Raw genomic sequence first — 13206 nt, 5'->3', positions numbered from 1 at the left:
ACAGTTTAGGCCTGCTTGCCTGAAAAGAAAGGATATGAGGCAGTCCAAAGGAGATTCACCAGGCTAATTCTTGGAAGGAGAGGATTGTCCTACCAAAAGAGGCTCGCAACTTTACGACTTTAGAAGAATTATAGGTGACCTTATCCAAGCATCTAAGAGCTAAAGGTGACTGACAGAATCGATGCTGGGATGCCCTCACTTGTGGACATGGTACAAAATAAAGGGGAAGGACATTTGAAACTCTGGTGCTTTGAGTGGAGTGAATCTCTGGAATTCTCTAATTCTAAAGGGGATGGAGGCTAGATCAATAGATATATTCAAGGTAGAGATGAATAAATATTTCAAAGATTGAGAAATTGAAGATTATGGGTAACTGCCACTGAAGAGCTGAGGCCAGCATAGATCTGCCATGAGACTATAAGACACGGGAGTTGAATTAGGCTATTTGCTCATCGAATATGTTCCACCATCCCATCATGGCTGATTTATTACCTGTCTCAACCCCATTCTCTTGCTTTCTCCCTGTAACCTTATTAATCAAGAACCCATCAGCCGCTGCATTAGATATGTCCAATAATGTGGCTTCCACAACCATCTGTGGAAATGAATTCCACAGATTCACCAGCCGTGATTATGCTGAATGATGGGGCAGACTTGACAGGCCAAGTGATCGACTCCTGCAGCCATTTATTTGTGTTCTTGTTTAAAAATGATCAATAATTAAAAGCTACTAGAGTGACACCTTATTATCTGAATTTGGACTTAAGTGCTTTTAAAATTCACTTTGGCATGAGTGTTCCATGTTTCTAGTACACTTAGTTGGTAACCATTGGGGAAGATCTGCAGTTCATGTCCTTTCTGTGTTCTGCTGTTGAAGGTCATGGTTGGGTGTCAAGGAAAAAACTCACGATAGGAGCAGGGCTAAATTGTGCAGCAATTTCTGTGCAATTGCTTTGTTTTCCATGTTATTTTATAGTAAAATACCTCATTGTTATTATACAGGCCACTTCATCGACATTCTCAGTTTTGAATAGCGCAGAATTCCCCCACTGATGCACAGAAATGATTGCCTAGGCTAACTGTTCAGGTCCTGAAATGGGGTTTGAGCCCATAAATTTTCAGGTTTGAAAGCCAAAATGCCTCAAACTTTGCCAAGATGATGTCTTTTTTAAAGCACAGAACAAATAAACCTAGAATTAAATTTCTAGGCAATATTCTAATTCAATATACAGTGGGCTTTTAAGCTAATCACAATTTTATGATTCATCCAGGAGTAATGTAATTAAAGAATATAATCCCACACAGATATCGATTTACAGCTTTCTGATCCGTCTTCCTTTTCTGATACACTAAGAGATATAATTATTTTGGACACTCAAAAACTAAAATGAATTTAAAATATAGCCACGTACTGTATAAACGGCTAATTTACAAGGAATGCTGATGAGGTTTTGATCAGATTTTGAGACTTAATTGTTCCCTCTGTAGATTTACCATTTAAAATTTTTATTTTCTGAAGTTCTTCAGCTGCAAGCAGGAAAATTAAATAAAGTCATCAGCCAAATGAACAAACAAAGCATCTGCCAATGATCAAAGATGATTACTCGGAGTGAAATTCCTCTTTTAACCGTAAACAGGAGACTGCTCTGTGTTTAATGACCTGTGATTGAAATTATACCAACAGAAATGATCGATTTCAAAGCTGCCTGTATCTATGATTTGTGACTTGGGCCATTAGTTAAAGAGTGTAGCAGGTAATTTCAGGTTTTTTTTATCAAGGGATTTCACCACTTATAAAAGAGTCTTAACAATTGTGGCAATATTTTTGCAAATTACAGATATGCTCTGACCGCTGTCTATAGCTCTGGGCCTCTGTTCCTGGATGCACCATGATCGTCAATGCAAATATCTTTACAGATCTTAGTGTAGCTGTCTTAAATCAAAGCACCATCTGCTTATAATTAAAAAGGAAAAAAAGAAACTTCGCTCTGTGGTTTAAAGGAATACAATTTTGTAGATGAGCAAGCTGAGTATAAATCGTTGAATGTTTCTATAATCCTAATATATATAAAATTTTTACAGTGTGGTTAGTTTGCCCAGAATGATCAGCTCAAGTAGAAATATAGCCAAGAGTGAAGCCGATATACAAGTGGATGTCCTGCATTAACACAGCTCAGCTAAAAGCTTGTGGAAGCTGCACCAAGGGGAGAAAATTACAACGTGTGTTTGAATAATTAAAGTTAAATAGTGGGGTCAATCCAGACTAATGGAAGTGAGTGTCTGCAACTCAGCCCTTTAACCTCTGGAAATGGCTTGAAATTGAGTTTTGACTAATAGTCTGCACCTGATGCAGGAATCATGTATGATAGGAAGTTGGCTGTTCACGTCAATAAACAAAGCAGCCTGCAAATTGATCACTCCGTCAGCCGTGAGACAGAAACAAAGACCTTCATTACAGTGCACTTCGCACAGCTTTTGGGGATGCCCCAGTCCACTTTATGCCAATCTGAAATGTAGACGCAGTTTTAATGCAGGGATTTTGCGTGGCAAGACCCCACAATGATAAAAATCTGTTTTAGTGTCAGATGAAGTATAAAGAATGGTAAGGGCACCAGGGATAACGCCTCTGCTCTATGTTATGGAATCTGCACTATATGTGATTCGTCTCTTAGAGTAACAGATTCCTTGCCTTTTGCTTTTATTGAGAACTGAGGTTGGCAAAGGTTTGTTTATGTCTGCCAAGATTACAAAATTAGACCAAAGCTTGACCTTTACCACCACCCCTGGTAGTGTGTTCCATGTACGCACCACTCCCTGCATAAAACAAAACTTATCTCTGACATCCCTATACTTCTCTCCAACCAGCTTAAAATTATGCCTCTTAATTAAACGGGACTTAGTGAGACTATAGATGGGCCGCTGTCTATAGTTTCTTTTATCCCATGAACACTACCTCACTACTTTTTTTTTCTATTTTCAATGGTTCCATTTAATATCGGAGAATGTATACAGTATACAACCTGAAATTCTTACTCTTCACAGACGTCATTCATGAAATAGAAGGAAACCCCAAAGAATGATTGACAGGAAAACATTAGAACCCCAAAACACTACTTTGCACCACTTATTTAATTTAACAATTTTATATCTCTCTCTCTCGCTCTCTCGCTCTCTCTGGCTATCCATCCCATAGGATGATGATGGTTCCTTTCAGTCAGTTAGTGGGGTTGACCCCACTCCTCAGAAAGGAACAGCTTGTGCGTGAATGGACTTCAGGTGAGTAGGGGGTTGCACAGGTCCAGACTCACCCTCTCGACATCCCCCCCGCCCCCGGATCCAGCGGCGTGGTGGGGGTGCAAGACGGCTGGGGGGAGGTTCTGTTCCAGTGAATGGCCAGACCAAACTTCGATGCAAAGGATGCCTTTTCTGTGCTTCACGGCACGTGTTTGCTAGATGGCCGTTGACCCTACGAGAGGGTTCATCCGCCCTTTGACAGGTCTTGTTTTTTGTCCTGCAGGGTGTCTAGCCACCCTCCTCACCAGGCAAGCCTGGTGGGGGAGCTGGTTTAGTCGCCGACCACCCGACCATGTGACAGGTAGTACTGGGTTACATGGTACCAGTAACACTCATACTCATACATGCATACATATATATTTTCTATTATCATGTATTGTATTGTACTGCTGCCACAAAGACAACAAATTTCATGACACAAGGCGATGATATTAAACCTCATTCTGACACTGATTATTTTAGGAAGGATCTGCACCCAGAAAGTGAGTTTGATATGAATACACCAGAGGGAGAGGGGGCTTATGAGGAGAGATTGAATAGAATAGGCTGATATTCTCCAGGTTTGAAAGGGTCATTGAAGTATATTAAATGCTTAGAGAGCTTGAAAGCATGGAAGCAGAGAGACTGTTTTCTCTTGCAGTGTGGCCTCGAACTAGGCATCAATCTCACAACAAAGGACTGGCCACACAAGATTAAAATCACGGGGTTGTGAATCTTGGGGTTTCTCTGCTCCAGGGGGATGCAAAGGTTCAGTAGCTGGAGTGTATTCAGTTCTGAGACCGTTTAATTATTTTTTTTTGTAAATAAGGGAATTTGGGGATACATTGGGGAAAGTGGGATTAACGTGGGGATCAGCCTTTACCATATTCAAGTGAACAATCGGTTCCCACCAAAGGAGTCAGTGATGATCCTGGATCAAATTTCCCGAAAAAATGAAGCAGTTTCCTAGGGATGGAAAAATAGGAGAAGATAGGATGAAGGCCTAAGGGTGAGAATATAAAAGTTCCAAGCAATAAAAAAAATGTCTGGCAGAGTTAGACTTTGAAAATGTTTTGTGATTGCTTCTGTAGCTACGGCTTAGAATTATGGTTTAATTATTATGAATAACTTGGCTGTCTGGTAGAGCCTTTATAATAATAATGTATTTTTGAAGAATTTCAAAGCTCCAGCCTTGCAAATGTTTCCAACTTCTTACGTTCCCTCTGGCATAAAATCTATCTGCCTTAATTAGTTGTCTTCTACCAAAATGGTGAATGTTGGGCCCCTAAAAATGATTTTGTTGCATTGTGTTCTCATTGCCTTTGAAGCTGGTATCCAATTGCTTCTTCCTCTCTGTACCTCTTGGGATATGAATTATGATACATGAATGGGGAGATTTGTACACCTTGTACCTTGCGATCACTGTGGGCCATACTCCCGAAGGTAAACCTGATATCTCCCTGCACTGCACACCTGAAGCCTACAATGTGTGAAAGGTAAACGTTGCCTTTTCTACTGGATGTGAATATTGACCACAAATCTTGAAAGTCTAATTGCGTTAATAAGGAAATAGAGGCAAGTTGTATTAAGTTTTAAAACCAGGTTTAATCAATTTAAAATCTGTTGCAGTTGGAATGTGAACCTGCAGATGGCGGTATGTAGCTGCCCAACAATCAGAGCTTTGTTCTAAATTTCCCTACGCAAATTTCCTGGTTGCTTCCCAGGGTTAGTGCCACTTTCCTGCATGAGTTAATTGCAGATTAACCACTTCATGGTTAGGAAAGACCTCACACTGTTCTGACCAAATTTGGAAAAAAACCCAGCTCATAATAGAGGCAACGCACCTCAATAATGGGGCTCATGAGTTTCAAACAGTTAAAATTAGACATTTTCATAGTCATAGTCATACGTTATTGTGGGAATAAACGGGACCTTTTCAGAATGGCAGGCGGTGACTAGTGGGGTACCGCAAGGCTCAGTGCTGGGACCCCAGTTGTTTACAATATATATTAATGACTTGGATGAGGGAATTAAATGCAGCATCTCCACGTTTGCGGATGACACGAAGCTGGGTGGCAGTGTTAGCAGTGAGGAGGATGCTAAGAGGATGTAGGGTGACTTGGATAGGTTGGGTGAGTGGGCAAACTCATGGCAGATGCAATTTAATGTGGATAAATGTGAAGTTATCCTCTTTGGTGGCAAAAATAGGAAAACAGATTATTATCTGAATGGTGGCCAATTAGGAAAAGGGGAGGTGCAACAAGACCTGGGTGTCATTATACACCAGTCATTGAAAGTGGGCATGCAGGTACAGCAGGCGGTGAAAAAGGCGAATGGTATGCTGGCATTTATAGCGAGAGGATTCGAGTACAGGAGCAGGGAGGTACTACTGCAGTTGTACAAGGCCTTGGTGAGACCACACCTGGAGTATTGTGTGCAGTTTTGGTCCCCTAATCTGAGGAAAGACATCTTTGCCATAGAGGGAGTACAAAGAAGGTTCACCAGATTGATTCCTGGGATGGCAGGACTTTCATATGAAGAAAGACTGGATGAACTGGGCTTGTACTCGTTGGAATTTAGAAGATTGAGGGGGGATCTGATTGAAACGTATAAGATCCTAAAGGGATTGGACAGGCTAGATGCAGGAAGATTGTTCCCGATGTTGGGGAAGTCCAGAACGAGGGGTCACAGTTTGAGGATAGAGGGGAAGCCTTTTAGGACCGAGATTAGGAAAAACTTCTTCACACAGAGAGTGGTGAATCTGTGGAATTCTCTGCCACAGGAAACAGTTGAGGCCAGTTCATTGGCTATGTTTAAGAGGGAGTTAGATATGGCCCTTGTGGCTACAGGGGTCAGGGGGTATGGAGGGAAGGCTGGGGCGGGGTTCTGAGTTGGATGATCAGCCATGATCATAATAAATGGCGGTGCAGGCTCGAAGGGCCGAATGGCCTACTCCTGGACCTATTTTCTATGTTTCTATGTTATTGATCCCGGGGGGAAATTGGTTTTCGTTACATTTGCACCATAAATAATAAATAGTAATAAAACCATAAATAGTTAAATAGTAATATGTAAATTATGCCAGGACCAGCCTATTGGCTCAGGGTGTCTGACCCTCCAAGGGAGCAGTTGTAAAGTTTGATGGCCACAGGCAGGAATGACTTCCTATGACGCTCTGTGCTACATCTTAGTGGAATGAGTCTCTGGCTTAATGTACTCCTGTGTTTTCCTGTTCATTCCTCACAGATGAAAGGATTTCTATGTTGGAGTAATTGAGCTGATCAAAATTGAAACTTCAGTCTATCCAACTTTCAGGAACTGAGATTAATGAACTGACTGAAGTGATTGTTTAAGGAGCATGCATGTTGAAATCTGAATTAAATCATTGTTTTCCAATCATTTAAAACCTTTTTCCCTATGTCCCACGTTAAGCCTTTGTTGTTGGCCAGTAAGGCTGTTTCTGTCAACTTCTAATCAGTTTTGGAGAGAGCCATCCATCAACTGGACCCAAAAACAACAACAACGTGGTTCTTTTCTTTCTTTTCAAATCTTTTTATTATTATATTGTTAAAAAAAATAACATGAGTACATTGAAGTAACAACACTTACAATGTCTCAAGGAAGAAAACATTATCTTAAAGATTGAAAAATTTTGTGGTAATAAAAAAACCCTACTAAGCAGAAAAAGTGGGGGAAAAGCCCCATTAGGTTTTCAACCCCGGAGCCATGCGTCGTACAAAAAGCTTCTAAAGTGGTTCCTTTCCCAACATCTAGAAGCCTAATTTGTTGCCTTCCTCTTCCATCGACTTCTCAAGCGTAATTGTCTTATCTAAATTTTATAAGTTCAAAGTAAATTTATTATCCAAGTACATGTAAGTCACCATATACAGCCCTGAGATTCATTTTCTTGCAGGTATTCTCAATAAATCCATGAAAGAATAATAACTGTAATAGAATCAATGAAAGACCACATCAACGTGATTGTTCAACCAGTATGCAAAGGATATCAATCTGTTCAAATACAATCAGGTAGAAAAATAAAAATAAATAAATAAACAATAAATATCGAGAACATGAGATGAAGAGTCCTTGAAAGTGAGTCCATAGGTTTTGGGAACATTTCAGTGATGGGGCAAGTGAAGTTTAGCCCCACTGGTTCAAGAGCCTGATGGCTGAGGGGTAATAACTGTTCCCGTACCTGGTGATGTGAGTCCTGAGGCTCCTGTACCTGGTGGTGTGAGTCCTGAGGCTCCCGTACCTGGTGGTGTGAGTCCTGAGGTTCCCGTACCTGGTGGTGTGAGTCCTGAGGCTCCTGTACCTGCTGGTGTGAGTCCTGAGGCTCCTGAACCTGGTGGCCTGAGTCCTGAGGCTCCCGTACCTGCTGGTGTGAGTCCTGAGGCTCCTGAACCTGGTGGCCTGAGTCCTGAGGCTCCCGTACCTGGTGGTGTGAGTCCTGAGGCTCCCGTACCTGGTGGTGTGAGTCCTGAGACTCCCGTACCTGGTGGCCTGAGTCCTGAGGCTCCCGTACCTGGTGGTGTGAGTCCTGAGGCTCCCGTACCTTCCTGATGACAGCAGTGAGAAGGGAGCATGACCTGGGTGGTGGGGATCCCTATTGATGGATGTAGCTTTCCTGTGACAATGCGCTGCGTGGATGTGCTCAGTGGCGGGGAGAGCTTTACCCGTGATGGATGGGCCATATCCATTACGTTTTGTAGGATTTTCAGTTCAAGGGAAATTTTGTTGTATTATGTGGAACTTGCAGGCTCTTGGAAGAGAATGGTAAAAGATCTTTTCAGGTGCCTCAGCAATGGATAGGAGGCTACAGTGAAATCAGAATGTGAGCAAACAGACAGTTTTAAAAAACTAAAAAAAAGGTTCAGAATTAGGTTTATTATCACTAATATATACTCAGTGGACACTTTATTAGATACACTTGTATGCCTCATTAATGCAAATATCTAATCAGTCATTCATGTGGTTAGACTGGTTCAAGCTGACAGGAAGGTGACAGTAACTGAAATAACCACACATTATATCAATGGTGTGAGGAAGGGCAGCTCCGAGCGCACGACAAGTTGAACCTTGAAGTGGATGGGTACAGCAGCAGAAGAATATGTTCTGCAGTAGCAGCACATTCAAATGACCGTAAGTTACACAGATAAATAAATAGAAGTAACACATTATCCACCACAACTTCTGGCATCTTCAAAAGGATCCTACCACTAAATGAATCTTCACCACCTTCGCTTTCCGCAGGGATCACTCCGTCCGAGATTCCTTTGTCCATTGGTCCCTCCCCGCATTTATCCCTGCAAGAGGCCAAAGTGCTACACTTGTTGATTTGCCTCCTCCCACACCTCCATTCGGGGCCCCAAAGCACTCCTTCCAGATGAGGCAACACTTCATCTGCAGACCTGCTGGGATCGTCTATTGTGCCCAGGTGCTCCCGATGCAGCCTCCTCTCCACTGGTGAGACCTGTCGTAAATTTGGGGACTGCTTCGTCGAGCACCTCAGCACCATCCTGCCACAAGTGGGACTTCCGGGTAACCAAACATTTTAATTCCAATCCCTATTCGCATTTTGACATGTCGGCCTTGTGCCAAGATGAGGCCACTCTCAGGGTGGAGGAGCAACACTTTGTATTCCATCTGGGTAGCCTCCAACCTGATGACATGAATATTGATTTCTCCTTTCGGTAAAAAACTTTCTCTCCCCCCTTCCTCTATTCCCCACTCTAATCTTTTATCTCTCCTTACCTGCCTATATCTTTCTCCTGGTTCCCCTCCTCCTTCCTTTTCTCCCATGGTCTAGACTCCTTCTTCTCCAGCCCTTGACCCTTCCCTACCACCTGTCTTCACCTATCACTTTCCAGCTAGCCTCCTTTCCCTCCTCCCATCTTTTTATTCTGGATCTTCCCCCTTCCTTTTCAATCCTGAAGAAGGGTCTTGGCCCAAAACGTTGACAGTTTATTCATTTCCACAGATGCTGCCTGACCTGCTGAGTTCCTACAGCATTTTGTGTGTTACTTTCTTGTACAGTGCCAAAGCTGAATAATGAGGCAGGGTTAATGAATCCGTGGGCCTTTCAGAAATCTTATGGCGGAAGGGAAAAGGCCATTCATAAGATATGAAGTGTGAGGGTCTTTAATGATGCATGCCACTTTCTTGAGACACTGCTTCTTGAAGATGCCCCTGATGGGGAGGGTCCAAAGTAACTTTATTGTCAAAGTGCATACCTTGCAGGCATTTTCAGAACAAAAGAAATACAATCGAATCTTGTGAAAACTTAAACAAGAGAAAGGTTAAACCAATGTGCTAAAGATGACAAACAGTGCAAATAAAATTAATACTGAGAACATGAGATGTAAAGTGAGTCTATAGGTCATAGAATGAGTTCAGAATAGTTATCCACGCCCGGATAGTTGTAGGGTGATAACTGTTCCTGAACCTGGTGGTGTGGGATCTCTGGCTTCTGAACCTCCTGCCCAATGGTATCAGCAGGAAGAGAGCAAGGTCTGGAATATCTGGTCATTGATGGCTGATGCTTTCTTGTGGAGGTGTCCCTGGAAATGTACTCTTTGGTGGGGAAGGCTTTATCTGTGATGGGCTGGACCATATCCATCACCTTCTGTAGGCTTTTCTGTTGATGGGCATCGGTGTTTCCATACCAGGCCATGATACAACGAGATTTTTGACAAGGTTTTTGGTAACATGCTGAATATACACAAACCTCTACGAAAGTAGAGGCCCTGTAGAGCCTCCTCTGAGCTTGTCCTGGGACGGGTCTTCTAATTTGTTAATACCCAAGGAATTTAAATATATTGACCCTCCCCATCTCAGTTCCCCCAATGAGGACTGGCTCGTGGACCCTTCTTCCTCCTGTAGTCGATAATCAACTCTTTGGTTTTGATGATGTTGAATGAGAGGTTGTTGTGGAGGCATCATTCGACCAGACTTCCAGTCTGTCTCATATATACCACCACCTTTGGCTTGGCCAAGTTTGAACAACAGCGGTGGCGTCAGCGAATCTCAGTATGGCACTGGCACTGTACTTAAATACACATGAATAAGTATAAAGTGAGTAGAGCAGGGGGCTAAGCTCACAGCGTTACCCCTACGTTAATGGTGAGAGTGGACAAGATGTTGTTGCTAATCTGGACTGACTGGGGTCTGCCAGTGAGGAAGTAGAGGATCCAGTTGCACAGTGAGGTTCCAGAGCCCAGATATTGGAGCTTATTGATTATTTTTGGGGGGATGATAGTGTTGACTGCGGAGCTGTAGTCAATGAAGAGCGCCTTGATGTACCTATCCATCTTTGTTGTCCAGGTGTCCAGAGCTGAGTGATAGACCAATGAAACGGCATCTGCTGTTGACCTCTTGTGACGGTAGGCAAATTGGAGCAGATCCAGGCCACTTCTCAGTCAGAAGTTGACATGCCTTATGACCTGCCTCTAGGAGCACTTCGTCTCGGTGGTTGTAAGTGCTCCTGAATGATAGTCATTGAGGTCGATTATCACGTTCTTCTTGGGCACCAGTATGATTGATGTCTGCTTGAAGGGGGTGGGTCCTTCAACCGGCCGAAGTGAGAGGTTAGAGATGTCTGAAACACTGCAGCCAGTTGAGAAGCACAGGTCTTCATTACTCAGCCAGGTATGCCACCTGTGCCAGGGGATTACCATGGATTTACCCTCCTGAAGGGTGGTCTCACATTAGCGTCAGCGACTAAGATTACAGGGTCCTCAGGGGCTGTGAAATATGCCGTGATGGTGCTCAGCCAATCTGCAACCCTCTGTTGTCACGGTCCCGACCGTTAATTCCTCATATTCTCCTAATTCCCTTTTCCCCGTGTTCTCCCGGGCTCCTCGATTGCAACACCTGATTCCCATCTAAACCTGCAGTATAAATACCCCGGCCTTGCATCCACTCATCACCAGATCGTTGCTTCAGCCAGTGTGTTTGTTCACCTTCAAGACCGCTTAGAATTGTGTATTCTAAGTTTTGTTTCCGCGCCATTGTTTTCCTGTGTTAACTCTGTCTCTCCGCGTCAACAGGAGTGTTGCATGCTGCCTGCCTTTCCGTTCATCCTCCTGCCTGCTGTTCTCCGCAAGCCACGCTCGCACCCTGGTCTGCATCCCTGCTCTGCCTCGTTCTGCTGGCCACCTACACTCTCCGTTGGCTCAGTGAGTAAACGCCACGCCCTCACTGCAGTGACCCGGGTTCAATCCCCAGTCAAGCCTCGCTCGCTCCCTGGCCTTCCCTGCAAATGTTAATAATCACTTTTTAGATTATGCTACCTCTGGGTCAGTGTCCTGCGTTTGGGTTCACCCGTTCTTCAAAACAACTGTGTTCTCTTTTGATCCTGCACATTGGCACCTGTTTAGCAGGTTGTGATGCAGCCAGTCAGAATGCTCCCCACGCCTCATCCATGGAAATTTGTTTGAGTCTTTGATGACATTACAAATCTCCTCAAACCTCTAATGAAATTGAGTTGCTGGCATGTCTTCACTGTGATCGCATCAATGTGTTGGCCTAAGATAAATCCTTTAAGATGCTGACACATGGGAGCTTGACGATGCTCACTCTTTCTATCATTAACCCCTTGACGAGGACTGGTGTTTGTTCTCCTGACTTCCCTTCCTGAAGTCCACTGTCAATTCCTTGCTCTTGCTGGTGCTGAGTTCACAGTTGTTTTGCAACACCTCTCAGCCAGCCGATCAGCCTCACTCCTGTAAGCCTCCTCATCACCATCTGAGATCTGGCCAGTAGCAGTGGTGTTGTTGGTGAGTTCATAGATAGCATTTGAGCTGTGCCTAGCCAAACAGTCGTGAGCGTAGAGAGACTAGTGCGGTGGGATAAACATGCATCTTTGAAGTGCACTGTGTTGATCGCCAGTGAGGAGGAGATGTTATTACTAATCCACACTGGTTGGGGTCTCCTGATAAAAATCCAGTTGTAGAGGGAGGTGGAGGCCCCAGGTTTTAAAGCTTGTTGATTAATACTGACAGGATGATGGTGTGGAACACTGAGTTTCCTTTGCTTAACCTTTCCAGAGAGTACGGCATGGCTGGATGGGAAGAAACTGAGGGAAAAATAGTGACAAGAGCTCAAAGTGTCATCAGTCCGTGATACACATGATCCCATCCAACCTGATGGGGAAGTGACCCAAGAAAACCGGAGGAGATAGTCAGAGAAAGTCGTGTTACTAAATATCCAAGATGCATAGGTCTTGCCATCCAGATTGTGAAATGGCTTCTAAACTGGTAAAGAAGAAGTTGAGTTATAGAGACATAGAGCTGACCAAGATGCCCACCAAACTGGTCCCATTTTGTATGTGTTTGACCATATTCCTCCAGACCTTTCCTATTCCTGTACCAGAACTTTGGAAAAGCTCAGTTCATGAAGTCAGAAATGGGGGATACACTCAAAAGATCAGATAACTATTGTGAGGAAGGACAGCAATGTTAATCTTGACCGATATAATGAAAGATTAAAGATGTTATTAATACAACTGAAAGAATAATATTGATTTTCCCTCTAGAGTTACACCAATGTAAAGGCAAGAAATAGATTTGCTGATCTCATAGTCATAGTAACAACACAGGCCCTTCAGCCCACCAAGACCATCATTCATCCATTTACACGAATTCTGTACCAATTCCGATCTTAATCTCTCTGAATTCCCATCCCAGATTCTACCACACACTGGGAGTCATCCATAGCGGCCAATTAACCCCTCGGCCTGCACGTCTTTGGGATTTGGGAGGAAAATGAGGAACAAGCCCTGCGGTTGCAGATGGGAGGTGCCCAGAGTTCCCAGACAGCACCAGGCATTGAGACTGAACCTGGCTCAGTGGAGCCGAAAGGTGCTGGAGAATATTGTTCAAAATTGCAAGGGCAACAAGGAGAACCAATAGTTTATTCAAATAAAGAGAG

This window comes from Mobula hypostoma, chromosome 13 (assembly GCF_963921235.1).
Source record: "Mobula hypostoma chromosome 13, sMobHyp1.1, whole genome shotgun sequence".
NCBI lineage: Eukaryota > Metazoa > Chordata > Chondrichthyes > Myliobatiformes > Myliobatidae > Mobula > Mobula hypostoma.
The sequence above is the reverse complement of the archived record's forward strand: the minus strand, read 5'-3'. Positions refer to the sequence as shown.